We start from the raw sequence: 22,176 nt of genomic DNA on the forward strand, positions 1-22,176 counted from the left end.
GTGCTATAGAACGGGAGCGGACTCATGACGTACCGGTACGACATGAGTCCTGTAGGTGTTAAATGTGACATGCCCCCCAAAAACCATTTCAGAAAAACTCACTCTGCAAAATCCGACTGTCGCTCCTTCGCTTCTGAGCCCTCTAGTGCACCCACAGAGCACTTTACATAGACATATGAGGTATTTCCTTACTCGAGAGAAATTGGGTTACAAATTTTAGGAAGATCTCTCCTTTTACCCCTTGTAAAAATTCAAAAACTGGGTCTACAAGAACATGCAAGTGTAAAAAATGAAGAGTGAATTTTCTCCTTCAATTTGCTGATATTACTTTGAAACACCTAGGGTTTAACAAACCTTCTGTATGTCATTTTTTGCATACTTTATAATGGGTTATTTAATAAGGCGGCCCTTCAAATCCACTTCAAAACTGAACTGGTCCCTGAAAAAGTTGGAATTTAGAAAATTTTGTGAAAAATTGGAAAATTTCTGCTATACTTTGAAGCCCTCTGATGTCTTCCAAAAGTAAAAACATGTCAACTTTATGATGCAAACATAAAGTAGACATATTTTATATGTGAATCAATATATAGTTTATTTTGAATATCCATTTTCCTTATAAGCAGAGAGCTTCAAAGTAAAAAAAAAAATGCTAAATTTAAAACATTTTCATCAAATTTGGAAATTTTTCACCAAGAAATTATCCAAGTATAAACATAATTTTACCATTAACAAAGTAGAATATGTCACAAAAAAACTATCGCTGAATCAGAATGAAAAGTAAAAGCATCCCAGAGTTATTAATGCTTAACCCCTTAAAAACTCAGTGTTTTTCCATTTTTGCATCTTCATTTTTTCCTCATCACCTTCTAAAAATCATAGCGCTTTCAATTTGCACATAAAATTCCATATGATGGCTTATTTTTTGCACCACCAATTCTACTTTTCAGTGACAGTCAGTTTACCAAAAAATGCACGGTGAAAAAGAAAAAAAAAATCATAGTGTGACAAAATTTAAGAAAAAAATGTAATTTTGTAAATTTTGGGGGCTTCCGTTTCTACGCAGTGCATTTTTCGGTAAAAATGACACCTTATCTTTATTCTGTAGGTCCATACAGTTAAAATGATACCCTACTTACATAGGTTTGATTTTGTCGTTCTTCTGGAAAAAATCATAACTACATGCAGGAAAATTTATACGTTTAAAATTGTCATCTTCTGACCCCTATAACTTTTTTATTTATCCGCGTACGGGCCGGTGTGAGGGCTCATTTTTTGCGCCATGATCTGAAGATTTTATTGGTCCCATTTTTGATCGGACTTTTTGATCGCTTTTTATTATACAAAAAGTGACCAAAAAGACACTATTTTGGACTTTGGAATTTGCGCGTACCCCATTGACCATGCGGTTTAATTAACAATATATTTTTATAGTTCGGACATTTACACACGGCGATACCACGTGTGTTTATTTTTATTTACACAGTTTAATTTTATTTTTTTATGGGAAAAGGGGGGGTGATTCAAACTTTTATTAGGGAAGGGGTCAAGTTACCTTTATTAACTTTTTTTTTCACTTTTTTTGGAGTGTTATAGCTCCCATAGGGACCTATAACACTGCACACACTGATCTTTTACCCTGATCCCTGCAAAGCCATAGCTTTGCATGGATCAGCATAATAGGGGGTTGATTGCTCAAGCCTATAGCTCAGGCTTGGAGCAATCAAACGACGATCGGATCCAACGCAGCAAGGTAAGGGGACCTCTGCTCACGTCCTAGCTGATCGGGACATCGCTATTTTATCGCGATAGTCCTGATCAGCCCGACTGAGCTGCCGGGAAACTTTTACTTTCATTTTCGACACTTTGATCGCCGTATCTGAAGGGTTAATAGCACACGGCACAACAATCTGTGCCGCGTGCTGTTAGCCCAGGGTCCCAGCTATCAATGGCAGCCGGGACAGACCTGATGTGTTTTAAACACCAGGACCGGGCGCAAGGTGAAAAGGCACGCCCTGCGTCCTTAAGAGGTTGAAGTGACAGTGGTCAGATGTGCAAAAAATGGCTGGGTCCTACAGTGAAAATTGGCTGGGTCCTTAAGTGGTTAACAGTTCAGACATTTACGCACGTGGTAGTACCACGATTATTTTTTATTACATTATATTTAAAAGATAGGAAAAGGGAGGTGATTCAAACTTATTAGGGGAGGGGCTTATTCACATTAATTTTTTTATTTTATTCCCCATATGGGGCTATTCCATGCAACCTTTCAACTGCATACACTGTTAAAGGCTGAGCTTTGGCTCAGCATTGATCTGTGCTCTGCTGCTCCAGCCTGCAGAGGCTGGAGGTAACAGAGGATCACTGGTCGGAGGCAGGTAAGGGCCCTCCCACCATCCTCTCTGCTGATCGGAACATTGCGATATCACTGCGATGGTTCCGATTGGCTCAGCTGAGCTAACTGGCACAGTAATCCAGCATTTTAGATCCCGGAAACAACTTTGATCGCGGTGTCTAAAGGGTTAATGGCCAGGCATCGGCCCGATCGGCAGTGTCCGGTATTAACCCAGGGTCCTGGCTGCTGAAGTTGGGGCAAACTGGGTTTGAAGCATGATGCTTCTTGAGTACACCCTGCATCTTAAAGCACTGGGACGTGAGGGCATGCTCATATGCCCTATGTCCTTAATGGGTTAATAGTGCCGAGACCGGCATGATCTCTGTCTCTGCTGTTGTGGCAGATGCCAGCGGTGATTGACAATCTGGTCCAGTCTTCTATTTCCTGTGCAGCGTGCCAAAGCTCAGTGAGAATGCAGGATGTATGCATATGTCCTGTAGCTGGTAGGGGTTAAAGGGGTACTCCGCCCCTATACATTATCATTCTCTATCCAAAAGGACAGAAGATGAGATGTCCGATTGCGGTGGGGGGGGGGGGGGGTCCAGACACTGGGAACCACCGCGATCTCCAGACCGGCATCTAGTGCTGGGCGGTATGGCCTAAAATTAATATCACAATTTTTTTTTATTATCACGGTATTACTGCCTGTCCCCCCAGGTTAATTTTAGTTAAACAGATTTGTAAATTACTTCTATTAAAAAATCTTTATCCTTCCAGTACTTTTTAGCAGCTGTATGCTACAGAGGAAATTCTTTTATTTCTGAATTTATTTTTTGTCTTGTCCACAGTGCTCTCTGCTGACACCTGATGTCTGTATCAGGAACTGTCCAGAGCAGGAGAAAACCCTCATAGCAAACCAATGCTACCCTGGACAGTTCTATTTTTTAATAGAACTAATTTACAGGTATGTTTAACTTTCTGGCACCAGTTCGGTGGAAAACTTTTTTTTTTTTTTAATGGAGTACCCCTTTAACGACACAGGACGTATATTTACGTCCTGTGCCGGCTCCCGCGATATGAAGCGGGATCGCGCCGCGATCCTGCATCATATAGTCGGTCCCGGCGCTCATCAACGGCCGGGACCCGCGGCTAATACCACACATTGACGATCGCGGCGATTTGCGGTATTAACCCTTTAGAAGCGGCGGTCAAAGCTGACCGCCGCTTCTAAAGTGAAACTGGAAGTGACCCGGCTGCTCAGTCGGGCTGTTCGGGACCGCTGCGGTGAAATCGCGGCGTCCCGAACAGCTGACCGGACACCGGGAGGGCCCTTACCTGCCTCCTCGGTGTCCGATCGACGAATGACTGCTCCGTGCCTGAGATCCAGGCAGGAGCAGTCAAGCGCCGATAACACTGATCACAGGCGTGTTAATACGCGTGTTAATTTAACCCCTTCCCTAATAAAAGTTTGAATCACCCCCCTTTTCCCATAAAAAAAATAATAAAACAGTGTAAAAAAAAAATTAACATATGTGGTATCGCCGCGTGCATAAATGTCCGAACTATAAAAATATATCATTAATTAAACCGCACGGTCAATGGCGTACGCGCAAAAAAATTCCAAAGTCCGAAAAAGCGTATTTTGGTTACTTTTTATACCATTGAAAAAATGAATAAAAAGTGATCAAAAAGTCCGATCAAAACAAAAATCATACCGATAAAAACTTCAGATCACGGCACAAAAAATTAGTCCTCATACCGCCCTGTACGTGGAAAAATAAAAAAAAAAGTTATAGGGGTCAGAAGATGACATTTTTAAACGTATAAATTTTCCTGCATGTAGTTATGATTTTTTCCAGAAGTGCGACAAAATCAAACCTATATAAGTAGGGTACCATTTTAACCGTATTGACCTACAGAATAATGATAAGGTGTAATTTTTACCGAAATATGCACTGCGTAGAAACGGAAGCCCCCAAAAGTTACAAAATGGCGTTTTTCTCGATTTTGTCGCACAATTTTTTTTTTTGCCTTTTCGCCGTGCATTTTTGGGTAAAATGACTAATGTCACTGCAAAGTAGAATTGGCGACGCAAAAAATAAGCCATAATATGGATTTTTAGGTGGAAAATTGAAAGGGTTATGATTATTAAAAAGGTAAGAAGGAAAAAACGAAAGTGCAAAAACGGAAAAACCCTGAGTCCTTAAGGGGTTAAGGTGAAAATGGGCTAAGTCCTTAAGGGGTTAGAGGGGTTGCACAAGCATTGGACTGCTTGTAAACTAAACTTAAAAAGTGGAAGATGGAGAAAATACTAAGTCTACACATGCAGCCGCATTGGCCATTAACAAGAGTAATGTGGAAGAGAAATGATGGCCTGTAGAGAAGGTAAGAGTCCTATGAAGCTACTACTACAGTAAATGCATGTTTGAGTGCAGGACTGTAAACTAATTTTTATTTCAAAAGGTAGAAATAAAATTATTTTTTAGATATTCCAAAAATGATCCAGGCTACTATTTATATGAACAGATATTTACACTACTAATACTGGCTTTAAATAGAAGTCTTGTCTGTGCAAACACAACTAAACTTCCTTTCTGCCCGGTTATATACAGAGGGATCACTTATTTATAAAGCAGACTGTGGCTTATGCATTTCTTCACAATCCAGAGCGTGCCCCTGCTGTCCTGGATGTCAGGCTGCAAGCTGCTTGGCTACAGTAAACAGTCCTAATACTCATACCCTTGTAGGGTTAGCTAACTCCTCCAGAATCATGTGCTTACAACTGGTGTTCAGCTGACAGAGGAACAGGATCTCAGAATTGTGTCTACCAAAAGGAGCTGCTGACTTTTCTACAGATTTTATAGGAGCAAAGTAGACAATCCTAGAATAACGTACAAGGACAGACTTTCCAGGTTTCTGCACGGCTGTATTATCTTGTAGCTAGTTCATTCTTACCTTGTGCTCTTTCCCCTATGCTTCAGTATCTGATCTCTCAAGCCACTCCATAATTCATGCTTCCTATACCGAGGCTGAACAGCAGATCTACTTAAATGTGCACTCTGATAAGAACACTAACACCAGCAGCCTTTTGCAAACAAACCTAGGCAATGCCAGCTGCGTTCTAATAAACCTAACACCACAGTATAAGCCAACAAAGCACATGTCTGGGCTATGGAAGCTACACACGTTAGTAATGTAGAATAGAGGCAATAACAAAAGGCCAGTAAACAGGACAGGCTTTCAGACCGCTGTATGAAAATTCTTGGAGAACAGTAAAAGCCCCAATACTGGGATGACTGGAGGGAGAAAATATACCAAGGTTAAAAATAGAGATGAGCAAACTTACAGTAAATTTGGTTCGTCGCGAACTTCACGGCTCGGCAGTTGATGACTTATCCTGTGTAAATTAGTTCAGCTTTCAGGTGCTCCGGTGGGATGGAAAAGGTGGATACAGTTCTAGGAAAGTCTCCTAGGACTGTATCCACCTTTTCCAGCCCATCGGAGCACCGGAAAGCTGAACTCATTTACGCAGGAAAAGTCATCAACTGCCAAGCCGAGAAGTTTGTGACGAATCAAATTTACTGTAAGTTCGCTCATCTCTAGTTAAAAACCCTGGTATAAAGTATGTTGCTATGGACCTGAACTAAAATGCACTTTGAGTCCTTCGAAAGACCAGAAATACTACCAATGGAAGAGATAAGACACCTTAAAAATTCTTTGGGTCACAGGAGAACAGATAAGGAGAGGGATAGTGTGTGATTCAGATGAAGGGCTATATTTATACCTTCATGAACATATAGAAACGATAGATGCCGGCAACACCTACTTGATGTTTTAGTAGCCAGGAACTGAGCTACACTAGGGCTGGGCAGTATGACCAAATATGTGTATCACAGTATTTTTTTAACTTACGGTGGTTCCACGGTATATAACAGTATTTTTACCCCCCCAAATCATGTGACCCGCCAGCGCTGTTCTGCCCCCCCCCCCCCCCCAATTAATGATCAGCCCAGTGAGGTACTACTCACAGATGTCACCTTCAAGCACTGCCCTCCTCCTCTTTGTTGGGGGCCACTGGCGCTGGAACTCTATACTATACGCCAGTGGTCTCCAACCTGCGGACCTCAAGTTGTTGCAAAATTACAACTCCCAGCATGCCCGGACAGCCAACGGCTGTCTGGGCATGCTGGGAGTTGTAGTTTTGCAACAGCTGGAGGTCCGCAGGTTGGAGTACACTGCTGTATCCCTATGCCCGGGCTGCAAAAGAGACAGAAAAAAAAAACAAACTTTAAACTCACCTACGTCGGCCACACGCTGGGGACTGGAACGTCGAACAGCCGTTAGCCTATCACCGGCCAGAGCGATGTCCCACCCCTTCTTACATGACAGTGGGCTCAGCCTATCGCTGGCCGGGGCGGGACATCGCTGCGGCTGGTGATAGGCTGACGGCTGTCCGGCGTTCCAGTCCCCAAACGTAAGGCCCCGACATAGGCGAGTTTAAAGTTTATTTTCTTTATCTTTTGCAGCCCGGGCATAGGGATACAGCGTACAGCAGTGGTCTCAAACCTGTGGACCTCCAGCTGTTGCAAAACTACAACTCCCAGCATGCCCGGAAAGCCGTTGGCTGGAGATCTGCAGGTTGGAGACCACTGGCGTATAGTATAGAGTTCCAGCGCCCAGCGGCCCCCAACAAAGGGCAGTGCTTGAAGGTGACATCTGTGAGTAGTACCCCCACTGGACTGATCATTAATTGGGGGGGCAGAACAGCGCTGGCGGGTCACATATGATTAGTTCCCCGATGTGGGGACAGCGCTGCACTGATAATACATTCCCGAGGGGGGAGGGGCCCAACCGGTATTGTGGTATGTGGGAAAATTCATATCGTGCAGCCCATGAACCGGTATACCGCCCAGCCCTAAGCTACACAGCATAAAAATAAACAGTATGGTGACATACAGAGGACCCTTGGAATCAGATTTGACCCTATATAATACTTGGCAAAGCATTTTATATAGGGTAAAATCTTTATCCTTACCACCCTTGGGGGACGCTCCTGCCTGCGGGGATGGGGAGGATAAGGATTTTACCCTATATAAAACGCTTTGCCAAGAGTTATACAGGGTAAAATCTGATGATTGGTTCCCTTTAAGGACACAGCCAGTTTCATTTTTGCATTTCCATTTCTCTCTCCACTGCATGCTGTACACTGATACAAATTGCGTATTTTCTTTATTCTAAGGGTAAAGACAATTAAAATTCACAAAATAAGTATGTTTAAAATTGTCCTATTTTTCCCCTATAACTCATTTTTTTACTTTTACACTGTACAGGATCATTAACATTCTATTTTGATAGTTCAGACATGTACACGCCAATAGCCATATATGTTTATTTTTTTAACACTTAATAAAAAGGGCCATTTAACTTTTAATTGAGGGAAGAGGGCTTAAAGGGTTACTCCGCACCTAGACATCTTATCCCTGGGGTCCCGCGGGATCTCAGCTGCAGCACCCCACTCACTACTGCATAGAGCAAACTCGCTCTGTGCGTAATGACAGGCGATACAATGGCCGGAGCATCGTGACGTCACTGCTCCGCCCCCTCGTGACATCACAGCCCGCCCCCTTCATGCAAGTCTATGGGAGGGGGCGTGATGACCGCCACGCCCCCTCCCATAGACTTTTATTGAGGGGGCGGGCAGTGAGATCATGAGTGGCGGAGCAGTGACGTCACGATGCTCCTGCCCCTGTATCGTCCGTCATTACACACGGAGTGAGTTCGCTCTGTGCAGTAATGATAGTGGGGTGTTGCAGCCCAGATCCCGGGAGTCCAACGCAGCGGGCCCCCCGCAATCACACATTTTATCCCCTATGCTTGGATAGGGGATAAGATGTTTAGGGGCGAAGTACCCCTTTAATTTCTTTTTTTTTACCTTTAACATTTATTTTACTTTTTTTAATGCCCCCATAGGGAACAATTTATAGCAATCAGACGGATAATACTGCCCATAGCAGTGGGTGCAGCAGTGAGATAGCGGGGGTCCCCAGCGGCAGGACCCCCACGATCAGACACCTCATCTACTATCCTTTGGATAGGAGATAAGATTTCTAGGGCCGAAGTACCCCTTTAAGGGCATATGGGTATTGAATGTGTCAATGGTCTTAATGAAAAGGGAGTGTATTTTTAGGCTATGTTCAGATGTGGCATAGAGGCAGAATTCTGGACAAAATAATCCGGGTGGGGAATTACGCGTTTATTCATTTTATGCGGAATTTGCACATCCACATTTAGCAGAGAAGAGAATGTGCCATTGATATCGGTGGGCTTCCTTAGCTGAATTTTGGAAAAAGTTAAGACATGACAAATATTTGCAGAACGTGGAATTTTAGCTGCGGAACGTCCGCAGCAAAATTTCTGCTATGTGAATGGGACTGCGGAATCCCATTGAAGTTAATAAGGCTATAAACACAAGCTGCATTTCCATGCAGAAATTCTGGCGTGTGAACATTGACTAAGGGGTCACGTGTGGGTTCCCTCTCTATCCTGGAAGGGCAGGAAACATAGAATGTGTCGGCAGGTAAGAACCATTTGGCCCATCTAGTCTGCCCAATAATCTGAATCCTATCAATAGTCCCTGGCCCTATCTTATATGAAGGATAGCCGTATGCTTATCCCATGAATGTTTAACCCCTTAAGGACTAAGCCCATTTTCACCTTAAGGATGCAGCCAATTTTATTTTTGCGTTATTGTTTTTTCCTCCTCACCTTCTAAAATTCATAGCTCTTATATTTCCATTCCCAGACCCATAAGAGGCTTGTGATCAATCCCCACCATTAGCGGGGTCCCTGTGCCCACTAGCGGTGTCAAATGTGCCCCCTGCGAGTGCTACCATCACTGCTAGCGGGGTCCCTGTGCCCACTAGCGGTGTCAAATGTGCCCCCCCCCCCCCGCGAGCGCTACCATCACCGCTAGCGGGGTCCCTGTGCCCACTAGCGGTGTCACAAGAATTCCGAGCGCGGCTCTGTTCCCCCTCCCTGTCAGCTCTTAGGGTATGGGAACAGATTTAAAAGCCTCGTGCGCAGCTAACATAGTACTGCGCAGGCGCAGCACTACGCAAATAGCGTAGGGCTAACGTAGCGCTAGGAACTACGTTAGCTGCGCGCGCGAGGCTTTTAAATCTGTTCCCGTACCTTAAGAGCTGACAGGGATGGGGAACAGAGCCGAACTCTGCATTCTTGTGACACAGCTAGTGGGCACAGGGACCCCGCTAGCAGTGATGGTAGCGCTCGCGGGGGGGGGGGGGGGGGGGGTTGGTGTTGCACAGGGACCCTGCTAGCGGTGATGGTAGCGCTCGCGGGTGGCACATTTGACACCGCTAGTGGGTACTGGGTTTTATTTCAATCATTAGATTGATAATACTATTCAGTGCTATGTATAGGGCATAGCACTGATCAGTATAGTATTATTGGTAATCTTCTCTGGTCTGCTGGAAGGCAGATCAGTGCAGAAGACCCTGGGAGACAGACAGAGGCAGGTGAGGGGACCTCCGTCCGCCATCTTGGCTGATCTGATCCCTGCGAATTAGATCAGCCATTATAAGTGACGCACTGCCGCAGATGCCGTGATCTGTATTGATCATGGCACCTGAGGGGTTAATGACAGACATCAGCACGATTGCTGATGTCCGCCGTTACCGGCAGGTCCACGGCTGCCGACAGCCACCGGGACCCGCAGGGAATGAAGAGAGCGCAGCTCCTGCGCTCGTATCACAGCCGTGCCGTAAATGTACGGCGCTGTGTGCTAAGAGGTGCTATGCAGCGTCGTACATTTACGGTGCATGTCCTTAAGGGGTTAAACTCCTTCACTGTATTTGCAGTGACCACTTCTGCAGGATGGCTATTCCATGCATCCACTACTCAGTAAAATAATACTTCCTCATATTACTTTTAAACCTTTGTCCATCTAATTTAAAACTATGTCCTCTTGTGGTAGTTTTTCTTCTTTTAAATATGCTCTCTTCCTTTACTGTGTTGATTCCCTTTATGTATTTTCAAGTCTCTATCAGGAAGAATTTATTGAAATCTTTTATAGTCCCCAAAATCCTCTGTTCAACTCAAAATACCAAGTTGCCCCCCAAACTATTTCTCCATTATACAAGCTCTTTACTAGCTCATTATGGGGAAATAAAAAATGAACAGTTATAACAAAACCAGATCCTATAGTACTAGTTTAATACTAAAAATGTAATAAAAAACCAAAGCTAGGTAGGTTTTGCTTTCCTAATTCCCTCGCTTATAGCACAGCAGACCTAAATATAGTGTTTCCCAACTAGGATGCCTCCAGCTTTTGGCTGTCTGGGCATGCTGGGAGTTGTAGTTTTGCAGAACCTGGAGGAAAACACTGTCTTATTAAATGGTGCTCACTAACCAATGCAAAATGTGATTACTTCTGGGTCACCGTGGAAAGTATTTATCCTTACCTAAAAAAAAATTTATTTTTTTTTGTACAGTGATCCCTCAACTTATAATGGCCTCAACATACAATCGTTTCAACATACAATGGTCTTTTCTGGACCATTGTAACTTGAAACCAGACTCAACATACAATGTACAGACAGTGCAGATCTGTGAAATGTGTCAATGGCTGGAAGAACCGACCAATCAGAATGGGCATTCACTTGTAAAACAGAGCTGGGCGGCATGACCAAAAATGTGTATCACAGTATTTTTGTAACATATGGCGGTTCCATGGTATATAACGGTATTTCTCCCCCCCCAAAATCATGTGACCCGCGAGCACTGTTCTGCTTCTCTCCCCCCCCCCCCCAAATTAATTATCAGCCCAGTGCTATGCTGTCCACATTGGGGAACTAATCACATGTCACCCCGCAAGCGCTGCCCTCCTGGTCCTCCTGTTTGTTGCGGACCGCCGGCGCTGGAACTCTGTAGTGTACGCTGTATCCCTATGCCCAGGCTGCAAAATAAACAAAATAAACTTTACCGGAGTCACCTGCTTCCTGGGGACGGAACATTGGAGAGCCGTCATCCTATCACCGGCCGCAGCAATGTTCCGCCTCGGCCGGTGATAGGTTGAGCGCACTGTCATATAAGAAGCCGGCTTATCACCGGCAGAGGCGGAACATCGCTGCGGCTGGTGATAGGCTGATGGCTCTCCAACGGGGGAAGTGAGTTAAAGTTTATTTAGTTTATCTATTGCAGACCGGGAATAGAGATACAGCGTACAGTACAGAGTTCCAGTGCCAGCAGCCCGCAACAAACAGGAGGACGAGGAGGGCAGTGCTCGCAGGTGACGTGATTGGTTCCCCGATGAGGACAGCGCTATGCTTGGCTGATAATTTGAGGGGGGTGTTGAAGCAGAACAGCGCTCGCGGGTCACATATTAGGACAGCACAGCACTGGGTTGATACTTCATTCATTCCTGAGGGGGAGGGGCCAAACCGGTATTGCGGTATGGGAAAAATTCATATGCAGGACAAATTTCGGTATTCGGTATGGACCGGTATACCGCCCAGCACTAGTAAACACCTGTATTACCGAAGTGTATGCACTGAATTCCTGTCTGGTAGCGCCTCCCTACAGTACAGGGTGGTACTAAATAGCCTGAAAAATGTAAGGAGTTCGGGCCTCACCTCCTCCCTGCTGCCTGGGCTCCTTACATGACAGTGTGCTCAGCCTATATTCGGCCGAGGCGGGACATCGCTGTGGCCGGCGATGCGCTGACCGCAGTGTGACAGAAGCCAAAAAGAGCAAGGAGACAAGCAGCGAAGGAAGAACAGGACGTCTATATCGCCGCAAAAGGGGAACATAGGAAGGCGAGTTAACATATTCTCTTTTTTTTTTAAGTTTTTGCAGCCCGGGCACAGGAGGAGTTAAAGGTTTTGCGCCGCATTTATCCGTTAAAGGGTAGCTCCCACCATCCATTTTTTTTTTCTTTCTGTCCCTGCCTATTGCCCATCTCTCCCTAACACCCTCCCTGCCTTTACATTTTTTTTTTTACTATATTAAAATGGCTTTTTGTCTGCCTGGTAGTGTGCTCACTACCAGGCAGACTTCCCCAGCAGGCGTAACGTCACTGATGCCTGCTGGGGCTGACACTTCCGCCCTTAGTTCACTATACAGGGTGCCTCCAGAGGTTTCACCACTACAACTCCCAGCTTGCCCTGACATCTACTGGCTGTCATGGCATTCTGGGAGTTGTAGTGGTGAAACAGCTGGATGCACCCTGTGGTGAAAACAATAACTTTGTTAGCGCAGCAGTGCTACTCCGCTAAACTGGTTTAAAATCACTTTTTTAAATGAAAGTATATTAGAGATATGTTGTAGTACTTAAGTACTATAACATCAATTTATTTTAATTCATGACAGTGCCCATTTAAGGGTGGGGCACAAAGGCAGTGTGAAAGTAGCCTTAGTTGCTCCTTGGGACACCAGATGAGGGTGGCTCCATGTTACACTTTTATTTTAGGACATTGGGGGAGATTTATCAAAACCTGTGCAGAGGAAGAGTGGTGCAGTGCAGTTGCCCGTAGCAACCAATCAGATTGCTTCTTTCATTTTCAACAGGCCTCTAACGAGGCCTGTGGAAAATGAAAGAAGCAATCTGATTGGTTGCTATGGGCAACTACACCACTCTTCCTCTGCACAGGTTTTGATAAATCTCCCCAAATGAGTGTACTGTACAACACCCTGAAGAAGCTCCTGTCCTCTACATAGACCGTGATTACAGCTCCCAGCAGATTTCTTACTTTTATAAGGACTTTATCTAGATTCGTTATCTACTTATTTTTCTCTAATCCTCACTTTTTCCTATTTTTGAATGACATTTTGGGGCTTCAGAACCAATGACCAGGTTTCCATGGAGTTATGGGGGAAGATTTAGCAAATGAGAAAATGAGGCAATTTTTCTACAGCAACCAATCACAGCTTAGCTAGCGAGCTGTGGTAAAGTGAAAGCTGAACTGTGATTGGTTGCTGTGGGGAAAATCCCTCCACTTTTTCTCACACAGTTTGATGAATCTCCCCAATGGTCTCAATATACAATGGTCGTCCTGGAACCAATATTGTAATTTGAGGGACCACTGTATATAAACACTCTTTAGTATATAACACTTACATCCATGTATGAGTAGTGATCCTGTCCTAGGACATTCCCATCATGGCTGGTTGTAAGTCACACTGCACACAGTCAAGGTGCATTAGTAGTAGTAAGTACTGGCACTAGTAGGTACTAACAAGAATAAAGCACATGGTGTCTGTGCAGCTGAACAGTCCCTGGCGTGGTGAGAGGACACTGCCATGTGTGACACTTGTGGCTGGCACATGAGGGGGCAGGGCACTGCCATACTGCACTGATTTCCCCAATGTCACAGCCTACACACGGGCTGGCCCCACAGGTAACATGCAGCAGCGCCGATGACCTTTGAGCCGGACATTAGTGGGAGTGACCTTGATGGGGCACCTGGGGTCACAGCACAGGAATTCTATACCCTGAAGGTGAAAGTGTCTCCGCACTAGCTGTAAGTGTCAGCCGCGCCATTGTATGACCGACCCAGCCCCCTCCGGGAGTTCACTTCAGCTGGATGGGCTGGGCACAGCATGGAGGGCTCACACTACTCCGCCATGTGACCGGGTCACCCTCCAAACACACCCGTATAACCCCCTCCTCCACGTATATAAATAGTCCCGTCCACAGCCTGATGCAGGCGGCTATTTATAGGCTGTAGGCCGACCATGCCTGCCCGGGGTCACCAGCCCCTTGCACGTGTAGACTTCTCACCCCCCGGAAAATCACAGCGCCCGGCTCCCGCTGACACCTCCCCCGGGCACTCAGGCTGCACGCACGTGGGCGCCCCAGAAGGACACGCAGCGAGGTAAGAGGTCACCCGTGCCGCACAACATGTCGCCCACAGACACCAGCATCTATCTGGCTGTACCCGACCTCCAGCGGACATGCACACGCCACCGACTACACAGAGAGCTCTCGGTAAACACACCGCACTCCAACGCAGGGGACCACGAGTGGCCGCCGCAGAGAAGGGCGCGCAGCCCCGCAGGTAGACAGGTGACCCCGCGCTCACACCTGGGACATAGCGGCCTCGGACTCACCTAAGCCCAGCGCTTGCGGCTTACTGCTCTGGACACCGTCTGAGGGGCGGGGACTCCGCGGGAGGAGCTTGTGTGCTTCTCTCCCCGCCTCGACCAATCAGCGGGCAGGAGCCGGGGCTACGTCACAAAAGAGCGAGAAAAAAAAGAACAACACAACGCACATTAGTATCGAGGAGTGCTGCCCGGATTCGAACTTGAACGTGTGACGTCACGGAGGATCCTCGCGGTGACGTCGCTTCCTTTTCCTATCGGGATTTTTGGAGCGTGGAGTTTTCCTTAGTTGGAGCGGTGTTGGCTACAGTGCTGTTCTGGCTCCGAGGCGATTACCACACACAGTAGCGCTTACTATCTCCCGCTGGTATTCAGTGTAGCCAGTCTGTCTATTTGTTTATGGACAATTCTTACAGACACACTGGAAACCCATAATGAATCATATAAATCCTAATTGATATGTTCCTATTGCTCAGAAGACTGATAAGAACACGCGCTGCATACACTGGGAGCCATCAAATAATGAAGCGATCCTTACAATGACCTGTAAATTCCTCAATCTATATATATATATATATATATATATATATATATATATATATATATATATATATATATATATATATATAAACCTCTATGTGTGTATGTTCCAGCATCACTTCCAAATGGCTGGAGATATTGCTATAAAACTTGGCACACATGTAAGGCTAGGTTCACATTGCCATTCGCATCCGACCCTTTTACGGTCTGTAAGGCTTTTTTTTTTTTTTTTTGTCTGAGCCGAACGGACTGTGAAACGGCTACTGCCGGGTCCAGACGGACCGCATTCACTTGCATAAACATAAGTGTCTGCACTATTTTTTTTTTCTACGCCAAACTTGATGAAACTTCTGACGGAGCTCCACATAAAGTCCTACGGCAGTGTGAACGAGCCCTTACCTGTATGTCCGCTAATAATATAGTAGAGTTAAAGGGAACCAATCATCAGATTTCACCCTATATAACACTTGGTAAAGCGTTATATAGGGTAAAGTCTTTATCCTCACCATCCCCAGGGGATGCTCCTGACTAGGCCCCGCAAGTAGTCCCCTGGGCGGGGGTCACCTGTCTAACCCAGGAAGAAGTACAGTGCCGCCTACAAAAAATCAAAATAGACAAATCACCAGGTCCAGATGGCATTCACCCCCATGTTCTAAAGGAATTAAGTAATGTTATAGACAGCCCCCTATTTTTAGTATTCTATAGTGACAGGGACTGTTCCCCAGGACTGGCGCATGGCAAATGTGGTGCCAATATTTAAAAAGGGGTCAAAAGGTGACCCCGGTTATTATAGACCTGTTAGTTTTATCTCCATTGTATGTAAATAGTTTGAGGGTTTTCTAAGAGATGCTATTTTGGAATATCTTGATAAAAATAAATGTATGACCCCGTATCAGCATGGATTTATGAGGGATCGGTCCTGTCAGACTAACCTGATCAGCTTTTATGAGGAGGTGAGCTCCAGACTGGACCAGGGGAAATCTCTGGATGTTGTATATCTGGATTTTTCCAAAGCATTTGATACAGTGCCACATAAAAGGTTGGTGCATAAAATGAGAAGGATGTGGCTGGGGGAGAATGTGTATAAGTGGGTAAGTAACTGGCTCAGTGATAGGAAACAGAGGGTGGTTATTAATGGTACTTATTCTTATTGGGTGACTGTTACTAGTGGGGTACCACAGGGGTCAGTCTTGGGTCCTGTTCTATTTAATATATTTATTAATGACCTTGTAGAGGGGTTGAATAGTAAAGTAGCAATCTTTGCATATGACACTAAACTCTGTAAAGTGGTAAACACAATAGAGGACAGTGCACTGTTACAAATGGATCTGGATAGGTTGGAGGTTTGGGCTGGGAAGTGGCAGATGAGGTTCAACACTGATAAATGTAAGGTAATGCACATGGGGAGGAAAAATCCGGGCTAGGGTTATGTATTAAATGGGAGCACACTTGGGACGACTGACGTGGAAAAAGACTTGGGAGTCTTAGGGTGGGTTCACACCACGTTTTTGCAATACAGTTTTTTATCAGGTTTTTGATTAAAAAAAACGGATTCCTCAAAACCTGTCTAAACTGTATCAAAACGTGTTTACAAAGTTTTATCCGTATACGGTTGAAAACCGTATATGGTTTGAAAAATGATGTCCGGCTGCATCCGTTTTTTTACGAAAAAAAACGTATACGTTTTGAACTTTTCACTCCATTATGAATACATTTTCACTTGTTTGATTGAAATTCCAAGAAAAATTACTGCAAAGTCAAAAACCATATGGTGAAAACTGGATGGAACCGTACACACATACAGGTCTGTACGGTTCCCATTGACTCCCATGTTTAAAAAAAAATTATACGGTTTAATTCACCAGGCCCAAAAACCGTGGCAGGCCAAGGTTTTCTGTCCAGAAAAAAAAAGTTAAAAAACGTGTGGTTTTAAAAACAGAGACAACCGTATACAATATGGTGCATATGGATTTGAATGGAAAGTCTATGGCCACGGTTTGCTGTACGGTTGCATACTTTTTTTTTTTTTTTAACGTATCCAAAAACTGTATAGAAAAATCATGGTGTGAACCCACCCGTAACAGTAAATTTAGCTGTAGTGACCACAGTGTCGGGCAGCTGCTGCCAAGGCAAATAAAATCATGGGGTGCATCAATAGGGGCATAGATGCCCATGACAAGGAAATAATTCTACCGCTGTGCATATCACAAGTCAGACCACACATAGAATACCGTGTACAGTACTGGGCACCAGTGTACAAGAAAGATATAGTGGAGCTGGAGAGGGTTCAAAGATGGGCAACCAGAGTAATACGGGGAATGGGAGGACTACAGTACCCAGAAAGATTAGCAGAATTGGGGTTATTTAGTTTAGAAAAAGAAGTCTTAGGGGAGACCTAATAACTATGTATAAATATATCAGGGGACCGTACAGAGATCTCTCCCATGATCTATTTATACCCAGGACTGTATCTATAACAAGGGGACATCCTCTACGTCTAGAGGAAAGAAGGTTTCTACACCAGCACAGATGGGGGTTCTTTACTGTAAGAGCAGTGAGACTGGAATTCTCTCCCAGAGGAGGTGGTCATGGTGAACTCTGTAAAAGAGTTCAAAAGGGGTCTGAATGCATTTTTGGAGAGTAATAACATTACAGGTTAAGTATACTACAGGGTGGGCCATTTATATGGATACATCTTAATAAAATGGGAATGGTTGGTGATATTAACTTCCTGTTTGTGGCACATTAGTATATGTGAGGGGGGAAACTTTTCAAGATGGGTGGTGACCATGGCAGCCATTTTGAAGTCGGCCATTTTGAATCCAAGTTTTGTTTTTTCAATAGGAAGAGGGTCATGTGACACATCAAACTTATTGGGAATTTCACAAGAAAAACAATGATGTGCTTGGTTTTAACATAACTTTATTCTTTCATGAGTTATTTACAAGTTTCTGACCACTTATAAAATGTGTTCAATGTGCTGCCCATTGTGTTGGATTGTCAATGCAACCCTCTTCTCCCACTCTTCACACACTGATAGCAACACCGCAGGAGAAATGCTAGCACAGGCTTCCAGTATCCATAGTTTCGGGTGCAGAATGGGCAAAACAAAAAATTGGAACAGGACCCTCAGTTTACGCAGAAGATTTTGTTCAGTGATGAGGCAAACTTTTATGTGAATGGTGAAGTTAACAAACAAAACCACCGCTATTGGTCTGACACTAACCCACATTGGATAGATCCCTCCAAGACTGTTGGAACACAAAAAATTGATGGTATGGTGTGGTATATGGGGTACAAAGATAGTGGGGCCATTCTTCATCAATGGAAACCTCAAGGCCACTGGATATGCAAAATTGCTACATGATGATGTGTCTCCCTCTTTATACACTGAAGTTGGCACGTTCCCTGAGTTTTTCCAGCAAGATGGTGACCACCACATTATGGGTGTCAGATCCGAGCATTCCTAGATAAACAGTTTCCTGGAAAGTGGATTGGTCTTCATGGGCCAGTTGAATGGCCCCCAAAGTCTCCCGGTCTGACCCCCTTAGACTTTTATCTTTGGGGTCATCTGAAGGCAATTGTCTATGCTGTGAAGATACGAGATGTGCAGCACCTGAAACTACGGATATTGGTAGCCTGTGCTAGCATTTCTCCTGCAGTGTTGCTATTAGTGTGTGAAGAGTGGGAGAAGAGGGTTGCATTGACAATCCAACACAATGGGCAGCACATTGAACACATTTTATAAGTGGTCAGAAACTTGTAAATAACTTATGAAAGAATAAAGTTACGTTAAAACCAAGCACATCATTGTTTTTCTTGTAAAATTCCCAATACGTTTGATGTGTCACATGACCCTCTTCCTATTGAAAAAACAAAAGTTGGATTCAAAATGGCCGACTTCAAAATGGCCACCATGGTCACCACCCATCTTGAAAAGTTTCCCCCCTCGGGCATGGCTTGGGGCCAACGGAGATGGACGATGACTGAGGGTGCTCCCGCTCTGCTGGCCATATAATAGCCTCGGAATTACCCCTGTGACCCTGCTGACCCATGGGGAAGAACTCTAAACGCCCCAGGAACCCCTCTGCACCTGCTAGGCTGTCTCACCCTGCCACTGGACTCCTGCAGCGCCTCTGGCAACTACCTCCTACCTCTGCCCACCATTACTGGGCCTGTGCTGGGCTTGCGCTCCCGCTCAGGCAGCCGACAATCTCTTCATCAGGAGCGCTTCTCTGCTGGCCACCCGTGGAACCCGGGACCTCTCACTCACCTCCACGTCTCCGTGCACGCCGGGATCCCGGACTCCTCTAGCGGTGTGCAGCGCTGCTGCGCAGTGCCTGGCTGAGGCCCCGGCAGATGCCGCTTGTGACGTGGCCTCCCCTCTGGTGTCGGGGCTGCTGCCGGTGAGTGTGGCGGAGAGCTTTCCTGCACGGCCCGAAGCTCCCTGTGGTGCTGTCCCCCTGTCCACACTAGAGGCATCTTCTCCTGCACCTTCCAGTGAACTGCTCCGCAGCCATTCCTGGGCCTCCCTGGTGGCGGTAGGCACCTCTCCCCGGCACTCTTGCCCTCAAGCTGCAGCTGCTCCACCTTGCCTAGCCTCCCCCTTCCCTGGAATTCCCATAGGGGATACTGTCACTCCGTTTGAGCCTCCCTCTTCCCCGGCTGGGAATCCGCTGGCGGCTTCGGGGGCTTCTGCACCTGTCCCTCTGGATCCCCTTGCGGTCAGCTTCACTGTGTGCTCCCCTAGACCGCAGAGGCTTCGCTACTCTACCATGCTGCCTGCTGGGACCCTCCATCAGTCCCCCTCCATCTTCCCAGACTGCAGGACTGGCTCCGGCATCACCCTCCTGGGACTCCATACCTGGTTCTGGCATACCCTGCTCTGGTATCTCACTACATTCTTCTGCACTTCCCGACTTAAGTCAGTTACTCTCCCAAATTACAACGAAAGAGGACTTTCGCTCCCTTGTTGCTGAGGTCAAGGATGCCTGTAGGGCGGAGATATCTGACATGCGCCGGGATCTTCAACATGTCTCTGACCGTGTGGATGAATTTGAGGATGCTCATGATCATACAAGGGCGTATATAGCGCAGCTGCATTCCACTATTGCTTCCCAAAAGGACTTTCTCGGAGATCTCCATGCTCATGTTGAGGATCTTGATAATAGGGGTAGGCGCAACAACATCAGAGTACAGGGATTGCCGGAGGCCACCCATGAAGAGGATCTCTTTGTCACCCTGGAAGCTCTTTTTAACCTTATCCTTGGGGAACCGACCTCCCATAAGATCACATTGGACAGAGCTCACAGAGCGCTTCGCCCTAAATCCACCACGGGCGCTCTGCGTCATGTTATCTGTTGCGTGCACGATTTCTGCCTGAAAGAAGCTATTATGGCCAAAGCTAGGTCTATCCGCAACTTTGACTTCAATTGAGTTTTATTTGATAGTGGAGGGGGTTTTGGGGTGATTCCCGCTTTTACTATGTAATATCTACGCCCCTAACACCTCCCAGGTCCCCTTTTTTACGGAGGGTTTTTGCTAAACTCGGGATGTTCTCAATGCTCCTATCACGGGGGAGGAACTTTTAGAGGTTCTTAAATCCCTCCCAACTGGCCGCTCCCCGGGCCCAGACGGCTTCACTTACCTGTACTATAAGACTTTCTCTTCTGTTCTGGTGCCTAAACTTGTTCCGCTCTTTAATTCCTTCATGGATGGGGAGGCGATCCCCCAGTCCTTCCTACACTCCCTCATTACTCTGATACCCAAACCAGGTAAAGATCCCCATGATTGTTCTAGCTAAAGGCCTATTGCCCTCCTTAATTCTGACCTTAAGCTTTTCTCCAAAGTGTTGGCCATCAGGCTTTGCTCTTTTCTCCCTTCCCTCATCCATAAGGATCAGGTTGGGTTTATTCCCTGCCGTCAGGGTGATGACAACACTAAAAGGGTGATTGGTCTGGTGGATCTGATCAATCGGAGGTCTGAACAAGCATTGCTCCTTAGTCTAGATGCCGAAAAGGCTTTTGATAGATTGGGGTGGCCCTTTCTCTTTGCTACTTTACAAAAGTTTGGGATTGGGGGTAAATTTTTGACTGTTCTGCGGGGTCTGCACTCCTCTCCTACTGCTTCTCTCAAACTGCACCTTCTCCTGTTTTTCCTTTATTTAATGGGACTCGTCAAGGCTGTCCGTTATCCCCCTTGATCTTTGCTCTCTGTATTGAATCCCTGGCTGCTTTGTTTAGGGGGGATCCGGACATCACTGGTGTTTCTTTACATGACAGGGAATTTAAAATGTGTTTGTTTGCTGATGATGTCCTGCTTACGCTTTCTCGTCCTTTGCTTTCTCTCCCTAGTCTTTACAAGGTTCACCGTGCTTATGGAGTAGTCTCTGGCTACAAGGTCAACTTCTCTAAGTAGGAGGCGCTCCCTCTTAATCTTCCCCTGTCACTTTCTACCCTCCTACGCTCTTACTATTCTTTTAAGTGGTCTTTTTCTGCTCTTGAGTACCTAGGGGTATGGATCTCTTCTCACTACTCCTCGCTTTACTCTACTAATTACCTCCCCCTTTTTAGGGAACTCCGAGCCCTCGTGGAGAGATGGCAGTCACAGTATATCTCCTTTTTTGGTCGTATCGCAGCTGTCAAGATGACTATCCTGGCGAAGTTACTCTACTTTTTTGAAACACTGCCGTTCCTTGTGCCGTTGTCCACTTTGTGTTCCCTGCAGACGGCTATTTTTCGGTTTATATGGAATAGTAAGAGGCATTGGCTTCCGATATCTGTAATGATGATAGGTAGGATGTATGGGGGGTTAGCGGTACCGGACGGGGTGAAATACTACTGGGCTGCCCATCTCCGTCATCTTGCGGCCTGGTCTACTTATCGTGCCTACAGTCGTTGGATGGAGCTATAGAAACTTTGGCTGGTGCCTGTCCACCCTAATAAACTTCTCTGGGCCACTCTGGCCTCCACCCCCTCTTGAGCCCTATGGCGTTTTCTAAGTATGTTTGGGGTACTGCTCTAGGAAATTGAAACTATTCTCTCCGTCCTCCCCTCTTAGGTCTTTTCTCTATCATTCTGACTTTCCCTCTGGTTTGTCTACAGTTATGGTGCGGGAATGGAGGACTCTGGACCTCTTTTGTTGGGTGGATGTAGTTGACCCCCTCTCGCGTACTCTCTTACCTTTTG

General features: G+C 45.8%; 1 protein-coding gene across 1 annotated transcript in view; it reads right to left on the minus strand.

The window, feature by feature from the left end:
* Positions 1–14,912, minus strand: part of AKAP1 (A-kinase anchoring protein 1) — an 82,414-nt gene extending 67,502 nt beyond the window's left edge. The window contains exon 1 of the mRNA XM_056556346.1: positions 14,459–14,912. The gene's annotated coding sequence lies outside the window, so the exon portion shown is untranslated. The remainder of the gene's footprint in view (positions 1–14,458) is intronic.
* Positions 14,913–22,176: the final 7,264 nt, after the last annotated feature.

The sequence above is a fragment of the Hyla sarda genome, chromosome 2 (assembly GCF_029499605.1).
Source record: "Hyla sarda isolate aHylSar1 chromosome 2, aHylSar1.hap1, whole genome shotgun sequence".
Classification (NCBI taxonomy): Eukaryota; Metazoa; Chordata; class Amphibia; order Anura; family Hylidae; genus Hyla; species Hyla sarda.